The following is a 9,404-nucleotide window of genomic DNA, read 5'->3' as shown; positions in this document are numbered from 1 at the left end:
CGGCTGACGAAGTCTCAGATGGAAATGAGGAAGTTATTGGGAACTGTAGCAAAGGTCACACTTGTTATGCCTGAGCAAAGTATTGAGTGCATTGTGTCCATGCCCAGGGGCTTTAGTGGAAGACCAAATTTAAGAGCAATGACCAGCCGGGTGCGGTGACTGACGCCTGTAATCCCAGCACTTTGGGAGGCCGAAGAGGGCCGATCACGAGGTCAGGAGATCGAGATCATCCTGGCTAACACGGTGAAACCCCGTCTCTACTAAAAATACAAAAAGTTAGCCGGGTGTGGTGGCGGGCGCCTGTAGTCCCAGCTACTCGGAAGGCTGAGGCAGGAGAATCACTAGATCCTGGGAGGCAGAGGTTGCAGTGAGCCGAGATCATGCCACTGCACTCCAGCCTAGGCGACAGAGCGAGACTCCGTCTCCGGGAAAAAAAAAAGCGCAATGGCCTAGGGCATATGGCAGAAGAAATTTCTAAGCAGCGAAGCATTCAAAGAGTAATGCAACTGTTTCTAAAAGCCGATGATCACATATGGGAGTAAAAGAATGACTGGCCAGGCTCCTTGGCTCACGCTTGTAGTCCCAGCACTTTGAGAGGCCAAGGCAGGTGGATCACCTGAGGTCAGGAGTTTGAGACCAGCCTGGCCAACATGGTGAAACCTTGTCTCTACTAAAAACACAAAAATTAGCTGGGCATGGTGGTGGGCACCTGTAATCCCAGCTACTTGGGATGCTCAGGCAGAAGAATCACTTGAACCTGGGAGGCAGAGGTTGCAGTGAGCTGAGACAGCACCATTGCACTCCAGGTTGGGTGACAAGAGCTAAACTCCATCTCAAAAAAAAAAAAAGACCTAAAGTTGGAACTTATAATTAAAAGGGAAACAGAGCATGAAAGTTTGGAAAATTGCAGCCTGGCCATGTGGTAGAGAAGGAAAAAGCATCTTCATGAGGGAAATCCAAGGGTGCTGGAGAACAACCACTTGCTAGATAGAAGATAAAAGGGAGCCAGGTGCTAATAGTCAAGACAATGGGATAAAGGCCTCCAAGCCATTTCAGAAGACTTCCAGTCCACCCCTCCCATCACAGGCCCAGAAGGCTAGGGAGACAGAATGGTTTTGGAGGCCAGGCTGGGGCACCACTACCCTGTGCCACTTTCAAACGTTGCTCCCTGCATCCGTGCTGCTGAGACTCCAGCTGCAGCTCAAACAGCTCCAGGAGTGGCTCCCACCACTCCAGAGGATGCAAGCCATGAGCCTTGGTGGCTTCCTTATGGTGTTAAGTCCACAGGTGCACAGAATGCAAGAGCCATGGAGGCTTGGTAGCTTCCCCCTGGATTTCAGAGGTTGTATGGAAAAGCCTGGGTGTCCAGGCAGAAGCCTGCCACAGGGGCAGAGCCCCCACAGAGAGACTCTACTAAGGCAGTGCTGAGGGGAAATGTGGGGTTGGAGCCACCACAAAGTGTCCCCACCAGGGCACTGCCTAGTAGGGCTGTGGGAATGGGGCTGCTGCCCTCCAGACCCCAGAATAGCAGAGCCACCGGCAGCGTGCAATCTCAGCCTGGAAAACTCACAGCCATTCAGCTTCAACCCGAGAGCAGCCACATGGGCTGTGCTCAGCAAAGCCACAGGGGTCGCACTGTCCAAGGCTTTGAGGGCCCACCCTTTGCACCTGTGTGCCCTGCATGTGGAACATGCAATCAAGGATTATTCTGGAGCTTTAAGATTTAATGTCTGTTCTGCTGGGTGTCAGACTTGTGTGGGGCCTGTTGTCCCTTTCTTGTGACTGATTTCTCCGTTTTGACCCAATGCCTGTATCACCATCATATTTTGGGAGTAAATTATTTGTTTTTGATCTTACCTGGTAGGAACTTGCCTTGAGTCTCAGGCGAGACTTTGCACTTTGGACTTTTGGGTTGGTGCTCAGGCCTGTAATCCCAGCACTTTGGGAGGCTGAGGAAGATGGATTGCTTAAGTCCAGGAGTTCAAGACCAGCCTGGGCAACATGGAGAAACCCCATCTCTACTAAAAATGCAAAAAACATTTAGCTGGGCATGGTGGTGCACACCTGTAGTCCCAGCTACTTGGACTGAGGTGAGAGAATCACCTGGGCCTGGGAGACTGCGGCTGCAGTGAGCCAAGATTATACCACTGCACTCCAGCTTGGGCAACCAGAGTGAGACCCTGTCTCAAACAACAACAACAACAACAACAAAAACAAACCTTTTGGGACTATTAGGAAGGAATTATTGTATTTTGCAATGTGAGAATGACATGAGATTTGGGCAACCAGGGGTGGAATGTTATATTCGGATATGTTAAAATTTGATACCTAATATTAAGGTTGAGGCCTGGTGAGAGGTGTTTGGATACTGGGGTGGCTCTTTATGAACCATCTTCATGGTCAGGAGTCAGTTCTTGCTTTATTAGTTCCTATGAGTACTGATTGTTAACCAAGAGCCTGGCACCTCCTTCTTTCTCTCTTCCCTCCTCTCTTATCATGTGATGCCTGCCCCACTTTGCCTTCCTCCATGATTGGGAGCTTCCTGAAGCCCTCACTGGAAGCAAGTGCTGGCGTCATCGTTTTGTTTGTTTGTTTGTTTGTTTTTTGTTTTTTTGTTTGACAGGATCTCGCTCTGTCACCCATGTTGGAGTGCAATGGCATGGTCATAGATCACAACAGCCTCAAACCCTTGGGCTCAAAGGATCCTCCTACCTCAGCCTCCCAAGTATTTAGGACTACAAGGCATGCGCCACCACACCTGGCTAAATTTTTTTGTTTGTTTGTTTGTTTGTTTGTTTGTAGTGATAGCCTTTTGCTATGTTGCCAGGGCTGGTCTTGAACTCCTGGGCTCAAGCAGTCCTCCTGCCTCCCAAAGTGCTGGGATGATAGGCATGAGCCACCACGCCCAGCTGAGTGCACCATGCTTCTTGTACAGCCTGTAGAACCATGAATCAAATAATCCTCTTTTCTTTATAAATTACCCAGCCTCAGGCATTCCTTTATAGCAACACAGACTAGAACATCCCGCTTATCTGCAGTCTCACTTTCTGCCGTTTCAGTTATCTGAGATCAAGTGAAGTCCAAAAATATTAAATGGAAAATTCCAGAAATAAACAAGTCATACGTTTTAAATTGTGCGCCATTCTGAGTAGAATGATGAAATCGTATGCTGTTCTGTTTTGTCCTGCCGTTGGCTGTGAATCATCCCCTTGTCCAGCATATCCACGCTGTCTATGCTACCTCCCCACCCCATTAGTCACTTAGTAACTAACTTGGTTATCAGATGGAAAAAACATAGTATACATATGGTTCAGTACTATTCCTAGTTTCAGGTGTCCAATGGGGGTCTTAGAACATATTACCTGTGGATAAGGTAGGACTACTGTATTCCAGATTCAAGTTCTTTATCAAATACATAATTTGCAAATATTCATTCCCACTCTGAATGTCCTTTCATTCTTTTAACAGTGTCTTTCAAACAGTACAATTCTTTATTTGACGAAGTGAGAATTTTTGACTCATTGTTTCAGTTAGAATGCCTAACAGAAAACATAACTCAATAAGAAAATGATAATTAACTATAAGAAAATTTTATTGACCAGGCGCGGTGGCTCACGCCTGTAGTCCCAACACTTTGGGAGGCTGAGGCAGGTGGATCACCTGAGGTTGGGAGTTCGAGACTGGCCTGACCAACATGGAGAAACCCTGTCTCTACTAAAAATAGCTGGGTTTGGTGGTGGCACATGCCTGTAATCCCAGCTACTCAGGAGGCCGAGACAGAAGGATTGCTTGAGCCTGGGAGGCGGAGGTTGCAGTGAGCCGAGATTGTGCCATTATACTCCAGCCTGGGCAACAAGAGTGAAACTCTGACTCAAAAAAAAAAAAAGAAAGAAAGAAAGAAAAAGAAAATTTTATTATCTCCAACTTATTATAATACAGGTTGAGTATCCCTTATCTGAAGTCCTTGGGGCCAGAAGTGTTTTGGATTTCAGATTTTATAATATTTGCATTATACTTTCCAGCTGAGCATCCCTAATTCAAACATCCAAAAATCTGAAATGCTCCAGTGAGCATTTCCTTTGAGTGCCAAGTCATTGCTCAAAAAGTTTCAGAATTTGGAGCATTTCAGATTTTGAATTTTTGAATTAGGCATACTCTACCTGTAATAAATTCTGAGGTAGGATGACTCCAGTGTTGGTTAATTTAGCTTCTCAGCAATATTATCAAGGACCCAGATTCTTTTTTTCAATCTTTCTGCTCTGTCATCCTCAGGCTCCTGGTACTCTTCAGGCTAGTTACAAGGTGGCTGCTGAAGTTCCTTGCGTCACATACAGACATGCAGCAGAGAAAGGAAGAATCTAGACCATCTTTTCTATCTGTCTCTCGTTAAGAGTGAGGAAACTTTTCTTAGAAGAACCTCAGAAGACCTTTACTCGCATCTCATTGACCAGCACTGAGTCACATAACCATCTGCAAATTAGACTAGCATAAACTCCTTATATCAGGGGTTGGGAAACTACTGCTAGTGGGCCAACTCCAGCCTGCTCCCTGTTTTTGTACAGCCTATGATATAACAGTGGTTTTTATATTTTTAGGTGGTTAAAAGAATTAAATGAAGGATAATATTTTGTGACATGTGAAAATTATATGAAACTCAAATTTCAGTGTCCAGAGAACTTTCTACTTCAACTAGGAGATGTAAGGAGTTAAAAAGATGTCACTCTTACTCTAATAAGAATGAGAACTGAGGCCAGGAATGGTGGCTCATGCTTGTAATCAAGGCAGTTTGGGAGGCTGAGGTGGAAGGATTGCTTGAGCCTAGGAATTCGAAATTACAGTTAGTTATGATCATGCCACTGCACTCCAGCCTTGACGACAGAGCGAGATACTGAGGAAGGGAGGAAGGAAGGAAGGAAGGAAGGAAGGAAGGAAGGAAGGAAGGAAGGAAGGAAGCTAGCTGGAGGACATACTGCATATGAGCAACTCTTCAAACCCTTTATGAACCCTTCAGAGAATTGAAGTCACAGGCCAAATGACCTGAAGAGAGACAGGCGCCTGCAGGGAGACTGAAGACTCAAGCATTTGCTTACCGGGGGCAGACTCTGCTTTATACTATATAAGCCAGTAAGAACATTAAACTAGAAATTTTGATGAATTCCTGGAGGCAATTGCTGAAGTGTGAGCTAGTGCGACAGTATGGATCTCCTGAGAGCTTCAGTGACAGGAACACTCCAAACCTCTTGCTACATTCTCCTCTGGGAATCCCTCCATCCCAGGCTCTCACAGGAAGCATAGGAAGAATGTTGAGAAAGCTCCCTTCCTCCTCCCTCCATCCCTAAGATGCTGGCTGGGGACTGGAGGATAGTATCCACTGCGAAAATCCCCAGTTCTCCCAGACTCTTTCCTCTATGTCCCTTATGGAACAAACAGCTTAATCTGCAGTGGGAAGGGATCCAATAGAAGGCCCTGATAGGGGAATCACAGCTGAAATATTTAAGAGTTTAAAGAAAAGCTATGCCTTAAAAAAAAAAAAAAAAAAAAATCAAGCACTGATCTCCTTTAGGAATAGCATATCTTAGTTTGCCTTGGTGGAGACAGAATTCATGACCCTAGGACATCCTCAGACATACAACCTAAGCTGCCTACAATTAATCTTTTCTGATCTCCCAAGTGGTAAAGTATAGTGTTCACACCAGTATTCCATAAAGAAAGGGAAGTTGGCCAGGCATGGTGGCTCACACCTGTAATCCTACCACTTTGGGAGGCCAAGGTGGGTGGATCACCTGAAGTCAGGAGTTCAAGACCAGCCTGACCAACATGGTGAAACCCCGTATTTTTGTATTTAAAAATACAAAAATTAGCTAGGTGTGGTAGTGGGAGTCTGTAATCCCAGCTACTCGGGATGCTGAGGCGGGCGAATCGCTTGAACCCGGGAGACAGAGGTTGCAGTGAGCCAAGATCACACCACTGCACCCCAGCCTGGAGGACACAGTGAGACTCCGTCTCAAAGAAACAAAAAACCAAAAACCAAAAATAAATAAATAAATAAATAAATAAATAAATAAATAAATAAAAGAAAGAAAGAAAGGGAAGTCAATAGAAGATTGGGCTCAAACAGATCCTAGAGGTACAATTAAGTTGCATGAACAGGGAGTTTACATCTCCTGGATTCCACACCTATGGATCATAAAGAATTATCTATGTCCAGATTATAGAGGAATTTAAAAAATGATTGGGCCTACTTTATGGATATTTCTATGATATGTTTGCTGGCACCAGTTGGAAGTAAAATGCTGCAGTATTATAGTTCCACTCAGGCATTGTCCTGGACAATGGTGAAATGACTTATTCTCAGCAGGAAGAACTTCAAGCAATAAATCTGGTTGTCCATGTTGCCAGGAAGGAGAGATAGAGGTGTGAATCTACACGAAAACATTTCTAATGGTTTGGTTAGAGGTTCAAGAAATAGAAAGGAACAACATTGGAGGTTTGATAGCATACACATCTGGGGAAAAAGCATGAACATGGAACTCTCAAAATGGTCCCAGAGTTTCAGACTGCTTAAATAACTTGAGAATACTCACCAAAGCTCCCAACTATGGAAGAGGCTCTCAAATTGAGTGACTCACCCTAGGGTTGTCAGCCTTCTTTCCTAGCCACTTCAGTGCTTGCCCAAGAGGTTCATGAACAAAGGGCCAATTTCCCCTCATATGGCTGAATTGGCCTTTGGTGAGTGGCCAATTTGTTAACCCTAGTTACTTATTATGAGCTTCCAATGAGAGATTATGACATGAAAGGACAAACCAGCCACACAGTGGTATGTTAATTGTACTATACTCCTTCCCTTATGGAGCAGGCAGCCATTCATTGTCACTAGAATGCCTAATTATTCCGGGAATGGACTTACCTTCCCTGCCCACCATATTTCTCCAAATCTCGCCATTCATGGGCTTACTGAATACTCTTATTTACCATTATGATATAGAGTAGAACAGTACTCTGACCAAGCAACTCATCTGTCTTAGTCCATACGTGTTGCTGTAAAGGAATATCTGAGTTTATTTTTTAAAAAGGCTTGTTTGGTTCACAGTTATGCAGACTGTACAAGACGTATGGAACCAACATTTCCTTCTGATGAGGGCCTCAGGAAGCTTCCACCCATGAGAGAAAGTGAAGGAGAGCCTGCATGTGTAGATCACGTGGCAAAATAGAAAGGAAGAAACACGGGAGGAGGTGCCAGGCGCTTTTCACTTGATCTTAGCCAAAAGGCCGAGAAGGGATGCAAGGCACTTTTCAGCAAGCAGTTCTTGTGGGAACTAACAGTGAAAACTCACTTGCTCTTGCAAGAATGACACCAAGCCATTCATGAGGGATCCACCCGCAAAATATTATCATCCCTTCCCAATAGTCCCCAGAAGTCTTAACTTGTTCCAACACCAACCCAAAAGTCCAGTCTCACCTGAGACTCAAGGCAAGTTCCTTCCAGGTAAGATCAAAAACAAATAATTTACTCCAAAATATGATGGTGGTACAGGCATTGAGTAAATATTCGGATTCCAAAACGGAGAAATCAGCCAGAAGAAAAGGACAACAGGCCCCACACAAGTCTGACACCCAGCAGAACAGACATTAAATCTTAAAGCTCCAGAATAATCCTTGATTGCATGTTCCACATGCAGGGCACACAGGTGCAAAGGGTGGGCCCTCAAAGCCTTGGACAGTGCGACCCCTGTGGCTTTGCTGAGCACAGCCCATGTGGCTGCTCTCGGGTTGAAGCTGAATGGCTGTGAGTTTTCCAGGCTGAGATTGCACGCTGCCGGTGGCTCTGCTATTCTGGGGTCTGGAGGGCAGCAGCCCCATTCCCACAGCCCTACTAGGCAGTGCCCTGGTGGGGACACTTTGTGGTGGCTCCAACCCCACATTTCCCCTCAGCACTGCCTTAGTAGAGTCTCTCTGTGGGGGCTCTGCCCCTGTGGCAGGCTTCTGCCTGGACACCCAGGCTTTTCCATACAACCTCTGAAATCCAGGGGGAAGCTACCAAGCCTCCATGGCTCTTGCATTCTGTGCACCTGTGGACTTAACACCATAAGGAAGCCACCAAGGCTCATGGCTTGCATCCTCTGGAGTGGTGGGAGCCACTCCTGGAGCTGTTTGAGCTGCAGCTGGAGTCTCAGCAGCACGGATGCAGGGAGCAACGTTTGAAAGTGGCACAGGGTAGTGGTGCCCCAGCCTGGCCTCCAAAACCATTCTGTCTCCCTAGCCTTCTGGGCCTGTGATGGGAGGGGTGGACTGGAAGTCTTCTGAAATGGCTTGGAGGCCTTTATCCCATTGTCTTGACTATTAGCACCTGGCTCCCTTTTATCTTCTATCTAGCAAGTGGTTGTTCTCCAGCACCCTTGGATTTCCCTCATGAAGATGCTTTTTCCTTCTCTACCACATGGCCAGGCTGCAATTTTCCAAACTTTCATGCTGTTTCCCTTTTTTTTTTTTTTTGAAATGGAGTTTAGCTCTTTCCCCCCAGACTGGAATGCAGTGGCACCATCTCACCTCACTGCAACCTCTGCCTCCCAGGTTCAAGCGATTCTTCTGCCTCAGCTTTCTGAGTAGCTAGAATTACAGGCGCCCACCACCATGCCCAGCTAATTTTTGTATTTTTAGTAGTGATGGGGTTTCACCATGTTAGCCAGCTGGTCTCAAACTCCTGACCTCAGGTGATCCACCTGCCTTGGCCTCCCAAAGTGCTAGGATTACAGGCATGAGCCGTGGCACCCGGCCATTGTTTTACTCCCATATATGATCATAGGCTTTTAGAAGCAGCTGCATTACTTTTTGAATGCTTTGCTACTTAGAAATTTCTTCTGCCATATACCCTAGGTCGTTGCTCTTAAGTTTGGTCTTCCACAAAGCCCCAGGGCATGGACACAATGCAGCCAAGTTCTTTGCTCAGGCATAACAAGGGTCACCTTTGCTCCAGTTCCCAATAACTTCCTCATTTCCATCTGAGACTTCGTCAGCCTCACCTTTCCTCCCTTCCCTTCCTTTCCCTTCTCTTCCCTTTCCTCCTTCTTTTCTTTTCTTTTGTTTTCTTTTCTTTTCTTTTTCTTTCTTTCTTTCTTTCTTTCTTTCTTTCTTTCTTTCTTTCTTTCTTTCTTTCTTTCTCTCTCTCTCTCTCTCTTTCTTTCTTTCTTTCTTTCCTTCTTTCCTTCTTTCCTTCTTTCTTTCAACAGAGTCTCGCTCTGTTGCCCAGACTGGAGTGCAGTGGTGCAATCTTGCGATCTCACCTCACTGCATCCTCCCAGGTTCAAGCGATTCTCAAGTAGCTGGGACTACAGGTGTGCACCACTATGCCCTGCTAATTTTTTTTTTTTTTTTTTTTTTTTTTTTTTTTTTTTTGTTTTTTAGAC

This window comes from Theropithecus gelada, chromosome X, assembly GCF_003255815.1.
Source record: "Theropithecus gelada isolate Dixy chromosome X, Tgel_1.0, whole genome shotgun sequence".
In the NCBI taxonomy this organism is placed as follows: Eukaryota; Metazoa; Chordata; class Mammalia; order Primates; family Cercopithecidae; genus Theropithecus; species Theropithecus gelada.
The sequence above is the reverse complement of the archived record's forward strand: the minus strand, read 5'-3'. Positions refer to the sequence as shown.